This window comes from Carassius carassius, chromosome 19 (assembly GCF_963082965.1).
Source record: "Carassius carassius chromosome 19, fCarCar2.1, whole genome shotgun sequence".
Lineage (NCBI taxonomy): Eukaryota > Metazoa > Chordata > Actinopteri > Cypriniformes > Cyprinidae > Carassius > Carassius carassius.
This window is the reverse complement of record NC_081773.1, coordinates 12,131,406-12,153,107: the sequence shown is the minus strand read 5'-3', so window position 1 is coordinate 12,153,107 and position 21,702 is coordinate 12,131,406. Positions and strand designations below refer to the sequence as shown.

At 37.7% G+C, this 21,702-nt stretch overlaps 1 protein-coding gene across 1 annotated transcript in view; it reads left to right on the top strand.

Annotated features, from left to right (window-relative positions):
* The window catches only part of LOC132095082 (immunoglobulin superfamily member 3-like), a 155,362-nt gene that overhangs the window by 34,780 nt on the left and 98,880 nt on the right, over positions 1-21,702 (top strand). The gene's annotated exons all lie outside the window — the stretch shown is intronic.

The following is a 21,702-nucleotide window of genomic DNA, read 5'->3' as shown; positions in this document are numbered from 1 at the left end:
TTTTAAAAAGATACTCGTATAAGCACACACAAGTGAATATTAATTAATGCAAGAAAATACTGAGTTTAACCCAAGAAAAGTAAGTACAGTAGGCCTATTCATGTGAATTGATAGTGAATCAAGAGATCAAAATTGATTAATGGTCATCAGCATCGTAATCGTATCAAATTATTTCTATTTTTTCCCTCTTGTAGAAACACTATTGTGACAAAACATATATTTAAACATATACTCTCATTCACCACTATAGAAGTTTACCCAACTATGACAACTTCTGCTTGAAAATATGAAAGGGTTATGTAACTACATTCAAGATAAATTAGTTTTTTTAATGAAATAAAATGCCTACATGTGCACTGTTCAAAGTATATCACCATTAATAACCTTAATAAGTAGCATGAATAACATGGAGTGCTTTCTTAAATATATTCACAGTAACGACAACAAATATAATATTACAACTTACATCTTACATTATTTTCTCAGATATGGACAAGGGAAAGAAGAGAAGAGCCATCTTGTTATTTCATAGATTTTTATTTAATTTTACATAGTAAATGCTCAGCTGCAAAAACATGTTATGAAACACACAAAGTAAATTAAATTCACAAGTAAAGTAAAGTAAATTATATTATTATATGAAATAAATAAATACAAATATGTATATTATTAGTTGGTTTTTTTTTGGGGGGGGGGTTGGGGGACCCCCCAAGAGCTTTGACTCAATTCGAACACTGCTTTCAGGCAAGCTTATGCATGAAAGACAAGCTAAGGTCAGAAGTAAAATGTGTCTAAATTCAATAGCTCTGGAAAATACAGATAGCAACTGATATATTACAAAATATAGGCTATACTGCTTTCCACAAATAAAAAGAGACCTGATTAATGATCACAAATGAGTTTTACATTAGCACACGTTGCTAAGCTAACAAAGCAATACACTTTTAAGTGTAAACATAGTTAATATTTCTTAATCTTTTCTCGTTTGGCTCTAAACGAAGGCGGGCGCACTTTCTCTCCCTCTCCTCCCCCTTACCTTCCCTGCTTGCTCTCTCGTCTCATCTCGCCTATTGTCTAATACTTGAGACACTCTCTCTGCACTGCTCTCCAAACTGAAAAATCATGGATTTGATCAACGGGTCTCTCAATGCAATTGACACCATCTTCTCGATGAGAAGCTTGGGTTCGGGGGAACCTGACTGCCCTGCCGGAACGTTCGAGGCTGGCTACACGATGGACGCGTGGGAGAGGTGGCAGGTCGTGTGTCTGGCCGCTCTTTCCGTGGAGGACAATGAAGATATCTACCTATTTGGAACCATGAAAACAGGTCTTCTGCTGATTGGATTAGGCTTTGCCCTGGGTTATTGAAGAATTCAGAAAATGGGAACAGCTGTCAAAAGCCTCATAAGGCTGCCCGTCATGATTGAAGCAGTTGGCAGAGCGGTCAGCACTGAGACTGAGACTATTAACTGCAATATGGATACCATCACGGAGAAGCTCATGGCTTTGCAAAGGAAAATGAAGTGAAATGTAGTGAAAAACATGAGAAGAAACGTATTTCACGTTAAACGGGTTGTTTTTGAAAATCAGTGCACAAAATAAAGCTGCTCTTAATTTTCATTGATGATTGCAGTGTTAATAATTGTAATTTTTGGCCTATAATTTGTTGTATAAATTAATAAATCTGTTTGAAAAAAACTAACAAAAAACATATTCAACAGGGATTAAGCTAATAGCCTAAACTTTAATTATCTTTAATTATCCTCACAGGTGATGGGCTATGTAATTTAATGTAATTTAATAATAAAAGTAACCTAATAATAATAATAATAATAATAATAATAAACCTTATTATGAGAAGAATGTAAGAGGCCTACATTAAAATGGAAATGCTAAATCCTCTTAATATTGCTTAATGTCTTTAGCTATTGTCGACACATGACACATCTCAGCACGGGGAGGTTATCGCGGGGCCCCACCGCAATGTGAGCCTGTCCGCTATGCCAAAAAAAAAAGGGTTAGAAATTGATTTTAACATGATTTCCTGCTAGGTGACATTGTGAGTGAGTGACTGACACTTGATGGTCAGAAGAAATTACTATATAGTGTGAAAATATAATAATAAAAAGAAAAGAAAACAATGGAAAAAAAATCCCTACTTTCTCTTTTCTACGTGCGTTCATAAATTTTATTAATTTGTAGACGTCATATTTGGCAGTTGGCATTAGAAGTTATATAACTAATAACAGTGGCATATGAGAAGTTTAATACCACAGATGTTGTTTTTTTATGTAGCTTTTTTCGAAGCTGCTGTATATAAAAAAACACAAGGTGTCTGAATTTGCATGCTATTTAGATAGCTGAAGCTTCTAGATGTTCTTTACTTTCACTCAATTTAATTAGTTTTTTAGCACCCACCTCTGAACTGTTAAGCCCCTCCTTAGCACCCCCAACAAAACATTCCTGGAGCTGCCACTGTGTGTGCTTTTTTTATATATCTGCTAGGATTCCAAAATTGGGCAAACAGACACAGCAGACTCAGCAGTCGAACAGACACAGCAGTTGTGTGACCTTCAGGGATTTTCTAGTCATCGACAGGAATAAGTCGACTAATCAAAAATGTCAGTCATGCTCTATGTTAGTAGGTATCTGTAGAATTCCACAGATTGTATACTGGAGCTGTTTGTGTGTGTGTGTTTAAGCTACGCTAAGCTAACAGCTGAAGCATGTGATGAAGTCGTGGAAGCTGATCAGGGCAAATGTAATGCTATGCATCCTTGCCCTATGTAATAATTAGTATGTGTGTTTTAATAGATTAATGGATGATCAGTATGCTTCATAAGTGGGTTAGGAATGTGTGAGCTGAATGTAGGCCATGACTTGGCTGCTGACAGGAGTAATGGCTGTGCTCATTGTGGCCTGTATTTTTAGGCAGTGGGGTGAGCTGAGAGTAGGAAGCACAAATACTAACTGGAGCCTCTGTGTGTCTCTAACCTCTTAACCTATTTCCCTGCTGCCTTGCTCATATTACTGGACAACCCTCCATGCTTTCAATTCTTCACCCCCTGGCAGCTGCATGCGTGCTGTCATCGAAAATCACCCAGCCCTCTCTTTCTACCTCTCTTTCTCAGTTTTGTATTTTTTGTCCTTAATTCGTTCTGTACTCACAGATAAACTCAGGGTAAATATATCAGTATTCCTGTCAAGAACATGTTTAGATCGTATTTCATCTCAAAATCAAAATAACAAAATAATTATGCAATGATTCACAGGCAGTTCAGAAAAATATATATTTTGTTTTTAAATGAAACTTACTCCCCAAATTATTATTATTATTATTATATCTTAATCACATAAAATTATTTTTATCGTGGTTTATTTACAATGCAAAATCATTGCCAAATCCATTACCCACAAAATTGTTACTAATTCAAATACTTGTAATAATTCAGACTTCCAGTGTTGTAAAAATGTATTTATTATGTATCTATTTTTTAAAGAATTAAAATCACTGAGAGAAATAGAGATTTTCCACTATAAAATGTAAAAGCTAAGCTAAGGAGAAACATGGGTAAATTTGTGTAATGATAAAAAAATAAATAAAAAGGGCTTTTATACAAAATTACATTTTCTTTTTTCCTTCTGGGATGAAATGCAACCAAAGCATGTTTCTGTGATATTCACCCTTGTAGTGTTGTTAGTTGTATCTCTGTGAAATGTGCAGTCTTTTTATCTCTTCTTTATTTGTGTTCTGTCCTTTAAAAGCTTTCTCCCTGTAGTCTGTGATGTTTATTGTGCTTGGCTATATCTGGTGTTTTGCATGATGGAATGATGAAATAAGATGATAGACTTCAGTTCTCCTGAATAAACGGCCATTTCTATGCGGTCCCTTGGCGGCTTGCTGTGTCTGACGTCAGTGGGGGAAAAGGAAGTTCTGCTTGCTCCTGCCAGTAAAACGGTTCAAGCAAACGGGCGAAACATGCTCTTTTAATCTGCTTCACTCAGCTGCAATGATTTATTGAACAGTTTGCTTCTGAAGAAGATTTTGAGTTTTGTAGTTGTACATTTCAAATGGTTTCTTCTCTTCTCTAGCTTGGTGCTTTTTTCAACCCTGTCCCCAGTGATGCAATTCTGTTCAAACATGAGCGACACAATCACTACTGGGTGTTTGGCACTGTGTGGTTTTTGTTTTGGGTATAATTTATTTATGTATTTGTTAGTTGAAACATTTTATGGCTATGAGCTTTCAGGCTGAAATCCTCTTCCTCCGACACTTTACTAAACTACAGGTAGGCTGCATTTACTCTGTCAACCAGTTTAGTGTATTTTCCCCACGGTTATATGGCACCAGATTTGGTTACAGAAATGCTTTTTTTGTGGACCACTTTCATATGTTATTCTCAATCCAATGCACATCCAGCATCTAAACATTCCTATCTGATACTCATTTCACAATTTTCTGTATTTAATATCCACTGTAATATATTTTGAGGTCTGCGCAGTGTAAGTATCCTCTTAAAGGGATAGTTCACCAATTTTTTTAATTCTGTCATCATTTACTCACCCTCATGTCATTCCAAACCTGTATTAGTTGCTTTCTTGTGTTGAACATAAAAGAAGATATTTTGAAGATTGCTGGTAATCAAACAGTTGTTGGTTGCCATTTTTTCCTACTATGGAAGTCAGTGGCAACCACCAACAGTTTGATTACCAGCAATCTTCAAAATATTTTCTTTTATGTTCAACATAAGAAAGCAACTCATACAGGTTTGGAATGACATGAGGGTGAAATGATGACAGAATATAATTTTTTGGGTGAACTATCTCTTAAAGATATTTGAAAGAATGTACAGGTTAAGGTTGTATTTGATGGAGTTAAGTAAAACATTTAAGGAAAGCTAGTACGTATTGGCATGTCATAAACTGTGTGTAAACATGGCTTTTACAGAAACAAAAGGGGTGTGGGCTTTTTTTGTATTTTTGTATTTTGTGCCATGGTCTCTGATCTTGGGCTCCTATAGATCTCATCTATTGAGTGTGAGTGTTTTTTGTGTAAAACAGGTTATCTTCATGTGGGAAGGAAATGGGTTAATTTTGTCATTCAGTGAGTGACATTGAGCTCACACACACACCCACACATTTATGTACTGTAGATTAATTGAAGGTTCCTATTAGAAATCAGTTTTCTTCAATTAAACCAATTACGCACATGCACACCATTATCATCACAAATCTTACTAATGACAAATAAGAGAAATATACCGTGATACAATGTAAAACATTTGTATGAATAAAAATGGCTTTGGCATTTTTAAGATGTGGGTGAAGCCATTATTGTCTTGTCTTGTCTAGTCAGGTCACCTTTATTTATGTAGCACTTTATACAATACTGATAGTTTCAAAGCAGCTTCATAGTAGTAAATAAGGGGTGGTGAAACGAATCGATGCATACTTCATCACATATGAGGCAATGTAAAGCAGTTTTAAAAAAGATAGTAGTGTTATTATTCAGCTGGAGTCAGTTTAGTGTTGGTTCAGTTTAATAACAGTGCAAGTTCATCAATTATAAAACAAGTTCAATTCAGCTATAAGCAGCCCTACAGAAATAATGGAGTCGTTATTCAGCTCGAGTCAGTGTTGATGCATTTCAATGACAGTTTCTGTGTTGCTAAACTCATCAAAAGAATGTATGTTTTTTTTATTTTTTTTATTCTAGAATAAAATTCTAGAACTAACTTCTGTGAAGATTTTCAGCTGTTTAACCCCCAATAGGTTTGAAACGCTCAGATTGTAGCTGCAGACAGCTGGACTGTATCCGAGAGAGCAGAGCTGATATGCATGTAGGGTGTTATACATTCCTCTGAAGTTTCCACTGGGTGTGCATGCCAACATATCCCTCCTTATCTCCTTTTCCCTGAAGCCCAGATCATCTGTACTCCAGTCCTGAAGTGTGTCTAAGCAAAGTTTGGATTTATACTAGTGTCTAGAGTTTATTCGGAAAACATTTCAAACACTTTGAATTTATGAGAAGGTGTACAGAAAATGTGGAGGACTAGAGATGAAGCGGAGAGAGAGCCAACTGAATGTCCTGACCCGTGTGGTTACACATTTGATGGATATATCAGGCAGATTTCTGTATGTTTTTCATTTTTGTATTCATTTGTTCCCTATTAAAATGTTCTCAAAGTAGTAAAACTAAATGAATATTATTCTGACATGGGTTTAAATTAAGTCTGACATGCAAAACCGTAACATAAATTAACAACTAAGACCTCCAGAGGGTAAATGCTACTCACAGAAATCTCATTTTAAAGCATTGTTAGCAATTTAACTTTTAATTTTACCACAACCTTTAGTCCTATGACCTGAATTAATACTTAAATGAATTAGCATTAAATTATTACTGGATTTTACCTGGGAGCAAAAGTAGGTTTTCTAACTGATGTAGTACGTGTTCATTTGTGAATGAGGGATCACACATTTTAATACACAGCATGGACTACTAAAATATTTTTTGGATGGCTTTAAAATTGTATAAAAATATCCAAACTCTCATATCCTTCGTGCATACAAAAAAAAGAGAGAAAAACTTGTGTGATTTTTATATGGGAGAGTTTCTAAGGTAGAATTGCTCATAACATTTTAAGGTCATGGCTTAGTGAAAGGTCAGTTGTGTTGCTTTTTCACGTGCTGTTTTTTTTTTTAAAAACTGCTACGTATGCAGTTTCAGGGACAAGCAATGTCTTATCCTCTCTAACCTGACGTAATTCAGGCCCCTGGCACCAGATCACCTTAAACAACCTGAAATGTGAGTGAGGGCAGCAAAGAGAGAAAGCCAGAGAGAACAGAGTCAGTGGTGAGTCAGGCTGAAACCAGGATGTGAGCTGGAGTCAGTACCGGATCGTCAGTGGTGTGTCAGCTTCATGAGAAAGGGAGAAACCGTATACTTCACTAAAACTATAAACAAGAATCATGGTCTTAGCACACCTGGACAGGCTGCAACATGATACATCTATAAGACACACTCACTTTACCCTGCAGGTTTCTGCCTGTAATGATGAAAGGTACTGTAGAGATGAATCTGTGAACATTGTCATCAGTGCCTGGGAAATTAAGAGTGACAAACCACAAGAACAAGATGATCTTTCTTTTGTCTGTCGTCATCTGTTTGTCCATATATGGCAATGTTTTGAGCCCTCATCGCCATCGCTGTAAACACTGGTGCTTTCACTGTAATCAGTGTTCTGGTGACCTTGAGAACAGCGTGTGGAGCTTTTCTCAACAGTTACAGACTCTGTGTCCTTAGTTTGCCTGTTTTAAACAGTTTTAGACATTCTGAATACTTTTTGGAAGCTACAGTTAATGTTACTCTTTAAATATGTTATGATACTGTAACCCCCCCCCCCATTAATGATTGGGTTACACTTTATTTTGATAGTCCACTTTAGGTATTCTACTGACTATAAGTAACTTTGTAACTACATGTCAACTACATATCAACTAAATCTCAGAAATTTGCAACTACATGTCTACTAACTCTCAGAGTAGACTGTTAGGGTAGGTTTAGGGTTAGTGTTAGGGGTAGGTTTAAGCTTAGTATAAGTTGACAATAAGTTGACAAAGAAAGTGTTAGAAGATATTAAGCAGACAGTCTACTAATACTCTACTAACTGCTAGTTGACATGTAGTTGCAAAGTTACTTACTGCTAGTAGAATGTCTAAAGTGGACTATCAAAATAAAGTGTTACCAATGATTGTCTTCAAACAGGTCCCACCGTCTGCTATTGGTTGGATTAGCATTAAGAAACATTACGCTTTGTTATTTCGTCAAGTTGTGATGTAACATTATATGCTTTAGTGGGACTTATAATATAATGTTACATCTAACATTCCCTAATGCGGGTTGCAAAATATGTCGTCAGCATGTGCAATAGAATCTGAGATGTTTTGAAACATCACTTTCCCAGCCTCTCTCTTAGCATTGATCCAGCAGAGTGGGAGAAGATCTGGAGCTGAGCTTTCCAACCTACGCACCAGTCCTCGCAAGAAACACAGAAAACGACAGCCTGCACTTTATAGCATGTGTAGCAGGGAGTCCTCCACCCACAATAATCACATGCTCACTGCTCCATATTACACTGAGAATGATATTAAACCCTGAACAAGGCTATCAGTGCCTCTGAATGCCAGCATGTGCTGCGAGCACTCGTTTGAGCCGGCGATGAGAGACCTCCCCTTTCTTAATCATGGCAAAACACATGAACAAGTTGGGCAGCAGTGCCTGAGTCATAAAGAGCTACGGCGCTAGCCCGCTTCAAAGCTGTCAGCCAGCGTATTTTGACAGCGAGGGGAGTCCAGAGGGCCGTTAGTAATTTAGGAGCCGAGCTCCTTCTTTAAGAAGTGTGCTAGCATGAGTCAGAGGTTGCAGGCTGGTGTTTGGCTCGATACCTCATTAGAGTGTGAGGAGCAGTGCGGTCTGGACTGACTTTCAGAGAGCACTGGACAGCAGCCTAAACCTCTGAGTGAAACCATCACATAGGCTTGAGAAGTTCAAATGTCTTAACCTGCTGTGGTGCAAAGCTGAAGTGTTTAATTTCATCACAACATTCGAATAGCAGTGAACGGTTTTAACTTTTTAATGCTACAGATCTCCAAATCATGTTTTGTATAACAAGGAGAGCAAAGAAAATGCTTCCAGTTTCCTGAGATGTGCTGTATTCTCAGCAAAGATGAGATAGATAAATAAAGAATGTTGAGGATCAAGTTATGGACCTGCTGGGGAGGAAATTAGTTTTTATGAGAATTTAGGCTATTGTGTGAACAATGTTCGATACAGTGAGATACGTGTTTACTCCAGCAACATTTGGCATGATTCTCACAATGAATTATATTGTTTAGAGGCATAGTTGTTACGTTGTTACTCCGAGCCCAATTCTAAATTGATTAAGAAAGGAAAGTTGCCTCAAATAAGGGGGGTAAATTATTATAGTTTTATCTAAGTGTTTTTAATTGAAATATTTGTGGGCTACTTTGGGCAAGAGTGTCCATATAAATGCACCTCTCATGATAGATAGAAACTATATTTATGACCAGATATTTGACCATTTCAGATTTTCCAGATGCTATAATTGCTGTGCTTTCAATGTTAATCTAAATTGTTTGTCATTTTTTATCCATGTTTTTCCTTTTTGTCATTTTCTTTGTCTTTTTCCAATGGCAGATTGTAGGGGATCTATGAGGTTCAAGTAATTAGAAACTTTGCAAGTTTTATTTTTTCTTGCAAAAGAAGTCTCTTATATATTCACAAAGGCTTCATTTATTTGGTTCAAAATACGGTTTGTCAAAAAGCCTTGGAATGTTGGTTAGCCGATCAGAATGAATCTGTGGTTTGAGTACGAAATCATATTAAAGAATCAGCTCTATTCCTCCTCATGAAGAGGACACAGCGTTGGAATGATTGTGCTAAGGGAAAGGGGTGAAGAGTTCACTTGGAGTCCTGTAGCGGGGGTAATGTAGCGTACTGGAAGCATGTTTTAAACTTGGTTCTGCTGAGATCAGCGGGAGAGCTAAAACTGGAGATAGCTGCTCCTCTCATCTCTTTTAGAGAATCAGAATAGAAGAAAGCAATCTGTTTCTCCTTTTATATTTTATCTTTAAAACTCTTTTCAGGCTAACTAAAATGTCCTTTCCCATTATTCGGTGACTTCAGTACATTCACCTCTATGAGGGAAATTGATTTGAGTGGTTGTGAAGTGCTAAATCGTCTTGCCTGCCATAGTTAGGGTAGACGTTTGGTCTTTTCTTGTGTGAGGAATGTCTCAGTGAGAACATTTTTCTTACGCTGTCTCTATTCCTTTATTTTTCACTATATGTGTGCCACTTCTGGTTTGCACTGATATTTCTATCCCTGTACTGTGAGTTAAGTTTATGGCCAGACCGAAGTCGGAGAACTTGAGCTGCACCTCCTGTCTTAGAAAGGACAGTCTTCATATTAAAGGCTCTCTGAGAGTCAGGAAAAGCTGCTTAAACCAGCCAAATAAGAGAAAGTATGAAAATGAGAAAAATGGAGTAGAAGTTGTGGAGACCAAAGGAAAAGGGGACAAGAAAGACACCGTCCAGATGGCAACAGAGGAGAAGAGGGAGGCTGCTGAGAGGTGATGAGACAGACGAGCTGGGAGCCTGTTATCAATCTGTTTTAGACTGTCAGTGTGCTGTTCATTGTCTGGCATATCTTCATGTCTGTCCTGTGGAGCCTGCAGATTTCATATTCCACAGTTAATGATTTTGTGGTTTGTTTTGCTGACTGTTGAAGCATCTGGATGTAGTTTAGTGTAAATAGTTAGTTCACCCATAAATACAAAATATGGTACTATTTACTCACGCATTCCAAAACCGTATGCTGCTATGTTAGTCCAACACACATCAACATACAAAATGTAATATTCTAAGTGACTCTTCTGAAGTCATACGGTAGCTTGGTCTTTGCTTCTTCATTGTAACCAATGATGTATATTTGTATAGAAGAAGTATATTTGATGGAAGAAAGTATTTTCAATTTGAATGCTGCAGTGGATTTGACAGTTATCCTTGAATAATGACTAATCATTCCTCACACAAAGCTATTGTATCAACTTCAAAGGACTTGACAATGGCATGTGTGACTTATGGACTACTTTAATCGCTTGTATAATGCTTTTTCTTTGGAACTTGACAACCGGTAGCCAATAAGCTGTCACTGTATAAAAATGAAATCTGTGTGACAGTTCTTAAAAAATATTTTTGGTAGAAAGCTAATGGCATACGGTTTTGGAATGATAAAGGATGATTCAGAAGTTTTGCTAACTTTCACCACCACCACTGAATTGGATGGTCCCTATCCACAACTACATGCCTTCCTTCCTAGAGCATGCACAAAGAACATGTACAGATTGACAGGCAAAGATAATTTCTGGTCATTTTTTTAAAGCATGGATTTATCAGGACACCTATTAAAGTGATATCTGTCAGGTAGTAGAGGCATTTTATATGATTTTCCAAAAGACAAATCCCAGAAATCAATTATTTTGATTTTTAAAATCTGCAAGTGCTGACTATACAGACGTGTGCACATATGTGTGAGTAGTCTTTAACACATGCTTTCGTTGGGCACATATGAATTGCACTGTTTGCACTGTAGGATAGATACTTTCTTTCAGTTTGTCTGACAGTCCCATAGGCCATCGGAGGGGCTCCTGGAGTAATGACATAATGGTACAAAGTGTACTGAGATTTGCTTTAGCAGTAATTGAAAGATATTAAAGCTGTAATTTGCTCTGAACAATCTCCACCATTACTAGCCAGGAGCTGGCAGAAGGCTATCAGTAGACTGAAGTGGACTGAACGGTAAATGGCTGAGAAACCTATTAAGAAAAAAATGCATAAGGAGAGAAGAAAGTTTAACAGCTTGACGGAGGAAGAGTGACAATACAGTTAGTCAATCTTTTGCAATTCTTTCTCTTACGACCATTGGGTTTGGGTGATCAATCTGGCACCATGGAGCGGTTCTTCAAATAATGGGTGTCCCATAGAGAAAGGCCTGTGTTTAAGCTATTTGCCATCATGTGCTGGAATTAATGGGACTTGGAACCAATGTGGGCCTGAGAACATGAACAATAACAAGCTCTTGGCTAATGAGAGTGGTTTAATGGGTTTATACATTTTGACTGTGTCAACCAGGTTCATCTTTACATTGGGAAATTGTGCCAAAGCATTTCTCTGCTGCATTGCTTTAGATTTGATTTGCTTAAACCACTAAACCCCAGGCATTGTCTCCTCAGCAGTGTCTAATGAATGCAACAAATCCTCTGGAATAAAAAAATAAATAAAATACAAATATCATTTGTGAATGAATTCAGTGGCTGCTGCTTCGCTGTACACCACATTCAGACATTCTACTGACAGCGTCTCACGCGTGATCTGCGTTCCCGCAGAGTTTACTTCCAAGTCTAATCAAACACAACTCAACCAGCTAATCAAGGGTTTGACTCTGCAGGAACGTATATCTCTGTGTGAAGTATTGAATGTCCCTGGTTTAACGCGAATGAAGATATTTCTGTTTTCTTCCAGTGTGTGCACACAAGCGAGATGTTCAAGGTGCCCTTCTCTTTTGACTGTGAACTTATTTGCATGCAGCCCATCAATACATCTTTTCCCTATCTGCTCATCACCGCACATGCTTTTATGATGCTCACCAAGGCTTATAATTATTCCTAGTCAGTTCACCTTTCTGACTGCTGCTCCTTCAGGTCAGCCCAGAGTTATGAAGCAATAAATGAAGCTGAAGAACGGATGAATAAGATACCTATAAGTCTGCAGCAGCCCATTAAAGCCTGTCATGCCATGATCATGTCCTTTGAAAAAGCGTATTGTCTTCTGTTGGAGTGACCTTGCCGTCACAGACGTTTTGTTCGCCAGGTTATTTGCAACACTGAAAATGTTAATGCCTCTATAAATTCACATCCCATTGTTTCAAGCGATCCCACGCCTGTTGTCTTGTTGCACACACACATTTGCATTGTGTGTGTGCGTGTATATGCACGCCCATGCAAATACACACTTGCATAAGCCATAAAACGAAGGCAGTCGAGGTGCACTGGTGCGTGGATAACGGCACTGTAGCCCTGAATCAATAATCTTTCAACTTTCCCTAGAGTTAGTAAAATATATTACCATTTCACCCAGCTCATTAAAATGTTAATCACTTTTCTCATTATTTGGAATAGTAAATTTTGATTTACTTAAAATGTTTGACATAATTAGTTTAAATTTGAATTAAAGGGCCACAGTGGTTTCTATATCCCTTTTCAGTTACTTCAGTTACCCTTTTCATGAGTTGCTCTAGCACAGCAGTCGCTAAAAAACAGAATGACAATGAAATGTACTATATACAGAAGTGGATAAAAGGAATTTTTATAAAGACTAATAAGGAATTATTGAAGAACTAACAGGTAATTATACATTAACACTTAACTCAGTACTGTTAACTACTAAGGAAGATGTGTTAACATCCATATGTAATACAATTTTATGATTACAATTAGCTAATCAATAACTAATGTATTCTGTCATACCTCCGGAAGAACTACTATTAAGAACCTGTCCTCCAACAAAAAACGACCATATAGGCCGTTTGTGCAAACACCTTATTACGACCTATATTTACGTTTTAAAGTTAAGCCCCCTCTAGCGGGCGTAAAAATAATGGCAGTATCGCGTTGCGTCTGTCATCATGAAATGACGTATAACGTCATTACCAATCAAAACGCACGTTTATTTAAATGCAATGTGTGGACTTTTTACACCGATCTCACAGTATTTCCTACATATTTTACTAGGTGGCTTATTCGTTCGAATGACCACACCTAACCCCTCCCCTAAACCTAACCCTCACAGAAATCATGCTAAATTATGATTTATTGAGCATATACATTTTCGTGCACGTCCGTTCCCTGGGATCGAACCCATGATCACATGATTACATATCAAGGTATAACGCAATAATCTACCAACTGAGCTACACGAAACACAAATCAGAGTGCAAATAAAAGAGTACAAAACATTAATATGAAAATGACCTTTTGCCGATAGGGGCGCAATTGTAGTATACGCTCTAATGGGTCGTATTTCAGGGATTTGGCCAAACGACCTATACGAGTGTATTGGTTGGAGGACAGGTTGACTATTAATTATCTACTAGTAATTACTTTTCATGAACTTTAACTAGTAGATAATTAATAGTAGTTCTTCAGGAGGTATGACAGAATACATTAGTTATTTATTAGCTATTAACTGTTATTTACACAATCATACAATTGTATTACATACTGATTAGTTAACACATCTTCCTTAGTAGTTAACAGTAGTGAGTTAATTGTTAATTACCTGTTAGTTCTTCAATAATTCCTTATTAGTTATGAAGTAAGTAAGAAACGGTATTCTAAAGTTTTACCCAGAAGTTTATCAATGTGTATACTGTATGTAAAAAAAGTATGTACTGGGGATGCTCATTTTAACCGGTTAACCGACTGTAAGAATTTTAACCAATTAATACAATCAGTTAAACTGTTTAAAAACCCATTTATTTCTTTTTTTTTCCCCAGTAATTTATCAAAATACTTGAGGTTTGCTGCATGGCTAAAATACACTACATGCATTAAAAAAAAGCTTTTTTTTAGAGAGAAAAAAAAACATAAGTCGTGTATATGTCACATTTTATTATTTAATTCAGAAATAGGGATAATGCAGATGTTTACAAACATTATAATAAACACTGTAAACATAGCTAGGCTATTTTAGTTCCCCTTACTCCACAACAAATCCTTTCAGATTCCTCATTATTCACAGTTCATATTCAGGAAAAACATTATTTTCTGTTAGATCAACAGACACTCAATTATTTATATTTGATCAAATTCCGAATGTAATTGCACTGATGCCCAAAGCGAATGAAAGGAAAACAAGTAAATGCAGTATATCAAAATTTTGAATGACTGTGACTAAACTTTCAAATATTCAGTAGTGCTGTATTATGACCCAGATGTTGGCATAATATGGTATTACTGATTCTCACTCTTAGCAGTCAGTCTGTAGCTCATTTAACTGTTTAACCGGGACAACACACTCTTAAACCCCTCTTTATCTGCAGCCCAGCCAGCCAGTTCTTCAAAGCCCTGAAGATAAGTGCATCATTTACCCAGTGCAGATGCGTCCTCTCTGCTTGCATCACACCAAGCATTTATGCACACTTACTGAAAATCTTGAGCCTGTCTCATTTTCTTGAGGTAAAGGGCTGGGTGAGTGTGCATTCGAAATCCAAATCAACCAAATCCAAACCCTCTAAATTCATATCCTTAAAACCTGTCCGGAGATTTTCATCGTAATTCAGTTCTGTCTGATGCACATTTTAACCCCCTCAACCTGAGACCAGAATTTGTAAAAGGCACTATTAACATTCAGCTGGAAAGAATCTAATTAAAATGAGAGAGGGAATTAAATGAATTAATTAATGGAATGTCTACCCATAAAGCTTATTCAGCCACTCAGGATTAAGTATTTAATTTTTGTTTAATTATTATTTTTTTTTTAATAATTTTATGTATTACAGGCCATGTTGCAGTGCCAGCACAGGGCAGAGTTGACAATCTGTTGTCTTTAAAATCCAACTCATTAAAGCAATGTCACGCTCATGACTTTTTCTTAAACTCCTGACTGCACTGCTTTCCAATTTCAGCTTTTCAACATGAACCTCAGTGGCCAGACAGCAGACAGGGACAAATATCAATCAATATCCTCCTTTTTAGAGCCCTTCAGTCAGGCACTGGACAGATACAGTATCTACATCACAATGTATATAAACATTAGCAGTTTATATATAGCTTGAATGATGTATTAAGATGGTCTTTGAAAGTTAAGATAGCACAGGCTCAAACCTTGACCCATTAGCCAAAATCAATGCATTTTTACATTTATTCTAAAGCCATTGTTTTTAATGTAACATCTATATTTCTGTTCATCAAACCAATTAATGATTTTTACCAGTATTACAGGACAGCTTTTGTTGAGTCTAGTCACTGTCAAAGGGCCTTAAATAATGTACATTATGCATCTCTCTTTCCTGCTCCCTTCTGTTATAGTGACATAATGGGGGTTGTGTATGCTAATCTCCTCAAGTTTATGTCATCCATATTCAATAGACCAGGACAGTACACATATGCTGCCACCTGTGCCCGTTCGCAGTCGCCTCCGCCCAGCCTGTTATTCTGTAGGGAAAGCTCATTCAGCCCATCCGTACATCCCGCCTTCTCTTGGTTGAAATGGAACGGGTGTTCTTTGGTTGCATCTGCTGCCCACCTGGATGTGTGCCTCTACACTCCCTCCTCATTTCTTGCGTCTCGGCCAGACCCCTGGGCATCCACACACTCGCAGACCCTGCCATTCAGATCCTCTTCTGCTGCCCTCAGCACCACCCGTGATCCTGCAGTCTGGCTGGGCATTAAAGGAATAGGTCACCCAAAAATTCAAGTTCTGTCACTGTTTACTCACACTTACACTACATACTTACACACGCACACTACTCACACGTCATTTGAAGTCACTTTTTTCTGATACTTAACCGAGCATCCAAGCTGCTCTTTTTCAATGCAGTAGAAGTTAATGGTGACTGTTGCTGTCAAGCAACATTAGATGACCTAAATTAGATGATGACCCCAGAAGTGTGTAATGTTGTGTTCAGGTTGTATTAACTGTCATTTCTTAAGCTTGACAGCACTTGGTCATCATTCATCATTCAGTCATCATATGCAAAATAAAACCTAGGCTCATTAAAATGTTCCTCTACCTGCAAAACTCCAACTACCTATACATACAATTCACTGCAGTTTCCAGTTAAATTGAACACTAGTGGCAGTAAAACACAAACTCACACAAATTCTGATTGCAGGGGTGAATTATTGAGTAATACAGACTTATTTTCCAGTAGGTTAGTTCATAATACTGTGTTATGGCCTCATAACATGTCATAATAACCAGCTATATATATATATATATATATATATATATATATATATATATATATATATATATATATATATATATATATATACCCACTCACATTTCCAAACTACTGGGATATGTGCAAAATAATAAATGGTGCCTGATTTACCTTCACCTGTTTTGGGGTTAAAGTTGATTTGTGCTTTAGTGCCACTCAATCCCATTTCACTTTGAAAGTATCATGAAACGTGGCACAGGTGCAAATTTCCAATGAGTCTGGGTTGGGGAAGGGACAGTTTGGACTTCTTGCTTAATCTATTTTGTGTTAGTAGATAATGACACATTTAATTTTTGTGTGAACTATTCCTTTAACAAAGCCTTTCCTTTATTTTGCCCCCATGGTCCAGCTGAAGGCTTGCCCTGTTTGGATTGCTTCCTTCTGTTTCTGTTCACCCTCCGTGGCCAGTTATGATATTAGCTTGGCTCCTCTTACGGCTGATTTCTCACTGTGAGTCCATGGTGGTTGCTCAGTCTAGCAAATAAATGGATTTGACCTCTCCTGATGACTCTTTTGTACTTCTAATGTCCAGACTGGCTCAGTCTCTATGGTATTTGTGGTTGTGTAATCAGAGGGATTTTATTATTGGCTCGCCATGAAGGATATCACACCATTCCATTGTGGTTTACAACCAGCCGCTGCATTAGCACTGTGCACCCTTTGTAGCCTTTGTCGCCTTAATCCTTCGGCGAAGCCTTGGTTCTCCCCACGCATGGTTTACGACAGCAATTCCTCACCCACACGTAATGCTGTGACACACTGGCACAACTAACTTATAGTCACACACATCACGGCACATGTAATGAATCATAAACTCATTTATTCTCGCAATGTAACATTTCATACTCTTATGCACGGGCACATTAAACGCACCTCAGCAGACTGATCAGATGGTAAAGCCTGTAACTGTTGCCATCCTGAGGAGTTGTTTAATTGGTCACCGCGGTTGCCCATCTGTGGTATAGGCGGCTCTTTTGAAAAGACAAATGGAAAGTTGGGAGAGACGTGAGCAGGGGCGAAGCTGCTGAGAGATGGGATGAAAAAAAGAGGAGCAGAAGAGGACAGAGAGCGAGTGACAGAAGGACTGAGAGGGGGGCATGCTTATAGGGGAGGAAGTGGGTGCCAAAACCCCCGGAGCACACGGGGCAAAATCTTTTTCCTCATACCTTTTTTTTCCATAAGCTAATCATGAATTTATTCATTTTATTCATTAATCATGATTTCCCCTTCATTATTTGACTGCAGAAGGATTGTGCAAACTGGAATAAAAGCCTACTCCATGTCACAAAACTAAAACAACACCCATTAGGTTTATTAACATGGAATAACCTTTCATTTTTGTTCAATTGCTCTATGTAATTGTTTATTATGATGATCTGATTTGGGTTTAAAGGTGAAGTGTTGCAATTAAATAATGCAAACACCTCTTGAACACATGGGATTAAAACACAAACAAACAATTGTGTTTGTTTTCAAAAATAGTTTTTGGAATTATCCGATATTTGGCATAAATTAAATTTGCAGTTTGGATAGAAACACAACTTTTGGCTCAATCAGTGTCTGGCCAGTGGCAAGATAAGGGCAGTACTTGGGAAACCTTTGAGAAAACAACTGTGATTTTGCAACAGAAATTTAGAGATTTTGCACTTGACCTTTAATCTAAATTGCTGCAAATAAATAAATGACTCTCCTTTTGTTAGGGAAAGTTCAGCAAAAATGAGACTTCGGATCTACTTGATGCGTGCAAAGTTCATTTGTTCTTGTGCATTAAGCAGCATTCGAGTTGATCGGTGTTTACATGTGAATCAAATCTTTAATTAAATGTATTAATTAATCTCTGATTAAACGGCTTGATTCATATGGGTTTATTTTAATGATGTTTTTATAAACTTTTTGATTTAGAACTTTTAGTTGCATAGCATTTAAACGAATGGACAAACCTGCTAAGAAAGTATAACAAATGCCTTAATTTCTGTTCTGAAGATGAACAGCAGACTTATGTGTTTGGTTTGACATGAGGTGAAGTTAAATGCTGACAGAATTTTTTTGTTGTTGTTGTTGGTGGACTATGTCTTTAAACAGACCAGATAAAAGCATGACATCACATGAATAGTGCATCAAAGAATAACTGGCCATCTCTTTTCTCATGCTAATGCAGAAGCAGACATTTGCTCACTGTAAAGCAAGCACTGGAGCCCATTTATTAGCAGCAGTGCTGCAATCCGATTGGTTCTCTGGATACAGGGAATGTGTTCAGTGTATTTTGTGGGAAATACTAGTAATTACTTCTTCATGTGCCTCTATACCTTTTAAATTTCTGCTGATCCAAGCATTCTTGTGGGGGTGGGGATGGGGGTGGGGGTCAGCCAGACTCTAGCAGGACAGCTGAGTTAGAGCTCAAGAAGAGAGACAGATTCCAAAAGGGGGTTGAAATTTATGAAGAAATCGAGAGAGACAATGAGCGATGTACTCACTTCTGTCCTCTACTGTTTACTTCTCTTTGGGTTTAATTCTCTTTTTTTCTCTTCCTCTTGGATCCATTGTCCCATTGTTGTACATCAATACTCTGTGCCCTCTCATCCTTCCGCCTCTCCATCTTGGTTCCCTTCCTGCTGTTGTCGTGGCGTGGTGTGGGTGCTATCCTCTTTCCTCCCTGTTCTTGCCAGTTCCTTATCTGCGTCTTTCTTTGGTGTGTCAGGGCCTTTCTTCAAGCTGGAACATCAATCGTCTGATTCATTTCTGAAAGGACCTTGGAAGCCACGACAACACACATTATGGTAATGAGACTGTGACTAGATGTCACAGATGTATTATCAGTAATTATGTTCGTGCTATTTTTCTCCAGTGCGTTCAATTACGGCACTAAAAATTCTTGATTCATTTGATGAGATTTACAGATTACTGCTTGCCTATTGATTTGTTGCGGTCCCTTATTGTTTCCTCCTTCTGGAAATCAAATTGCAGAACTTTGCTTGATATTTTGGGGAATAGAGGTATGGCTAATGAGCTCATCGCTGTAATCGGATTACAGGGCTCTTGTACCCCTTTAATGATGGGCTGATTATCCCAATGATAAAGAGCTGGTAATGCAGCACTAATCCCAGCTCTACGAGCGAACAGGGTCCAGACATGCAGTCAGACTCTCTTGACAGACCTCTCCATGTTTTAGTCACATTTTGATGGTATTATGAATGGTTATTTATGATGAAATCATCAATAAATGGTGTTTCCATCAAGGTTTTTGTTAAGTGGAGAACCTCCTGTGACTGTCGGTGGCTCATCGTCCCAGTATGGTTTGCTCCTCAAGCTGGAAAATATTTGAAACTGCTTGTGACTTGTTTTCCTTTTGATGTGTGAAAGAAGATTATTGCTAGCTTAGTTTAGCCTTGACACATTTTAGCAGAATGTAATATTCTATCCATCATCACATGACAACAAAGCTTGTTTTCTAGCCATGGCCATGGAATATCATTGAATGAACAGTTTCACTCTTAATCTTTGCCTTACTAGGGGAAGTAAATCTGCTACTTTGTGTCCTTGATTAGATTTAAAGGTGATGTGTGTTACGTCTCAAACCATAAATGTTTTCAAAAATGTCTTTGTCTGTCTGTCTGTCTGTCTGCCCCAAAGTCATGCCATTGGTTGAACCAGTGTTGTGGTGTCAAGCTGGGGTGCACTTTCAAAAAGCATCCTTAGACAACTATGGTGGCAGCTTCTGTTGGCATAGTTAATCGATTCTGTGTTTCCCAAAACCATAGTTCAAATTAACATTCCCAGATGACAGGTAACTCAATTTTTTTCATTTATTCATCAGGTACCATGCTGAGTAAAGCAGTGTCTCGGAGATCTCGAATCAATTAATTAGCAAAAATTAAAAGTAGTCCACGACATTAACAACGGGCCAATATTGTTGAATCAGTATGGTTCAAATAACGGAAATGCGGCCATGTTTGGGAAACAGTTGTGACTAGCTAAATGCACACTCTTCAAAAAGCCGCTTATGGAAGATGTGCTAAAATTATATAGTTTAAAATCTTTGTATATTAAAGTAGAAAGTAAGATATAGATAACACTGCATGTTACCTTGCTTCATATGTGACCATGGACCACAAAACCAGTCATAAGGGTCAACATTTTGAAATTGAGATTTATACATCATCTGAAAACTGACTAAATAAGCTTTCCATTGATGTATGGTTTGTTAGGATAAAGAAAAATCTATGATTTTGACCCCTACAATGTATTTTTGGCTTTTGCTACAAATATACCCCAGCTGATTAAGATTTAGTTAAGATTAAGGTTTGTGGTCCAGGGTCACATATGTGTTTTTAATAAGAAACTATGCTGTAGTACCAACCACACAAGTTTGTTTTTCTGTTTGCGATTGTTTGTTTGAACGATGGTTTCGGGAAACACTGAATCGTTGAGCTATGCCGGTAACAACAGAAGTTGAGATCATAGTTGGCTAAAGATGTTTTTGGGAAACACACCCCTGGTCGGGATTCGTGATTGAGAAATGTCTCTACATATGAACAGTTACAGTTTAATGTTCATTATAGACAGTAGAGGTTTTCTAATTTCCTAATCTATTGAATTTTGTCAGTATGTTTTATATGCTCTTGTATGCATCCATTCGTGTCTCTCTACTGTTGACTTGAGAGTTTACTTGGAAAATGACTCTGTCATATACAGTATATAATATAATTTTTATCATATTTGTTTTGAGGTGGTGGACAAGCACTAATGAAGTCCAAACATCTGCCAGCACTCTTCGGTGTTTCGGGATCTGCCTGCCTGTTATTGAAAACCCCAGACTTCCCTCACTGACTCAGCACTCTGGTTAGCTATGTTACAGCTCTAGTTGTCTGTCTGGCATCAGCATTTTTTCACTGAGGCGGACCAGTTGTTCAGTCTCTGGTCTACAAGCATCATTTTGCCATGAACGTATTTGCCGTAACTGAAGACACACAGTTGTTCACAAGCTGGGGTTAGGGGAAAGCCCCTGTATGCCCTCTCACATTTTTTCCCTCTTTGTGTGGCAGCAACAAAGACAGCCGACAGAGCGGACCGCACTGCTGTGTCAGGTTGCTTTCTGCACTCATATAGTCACACAA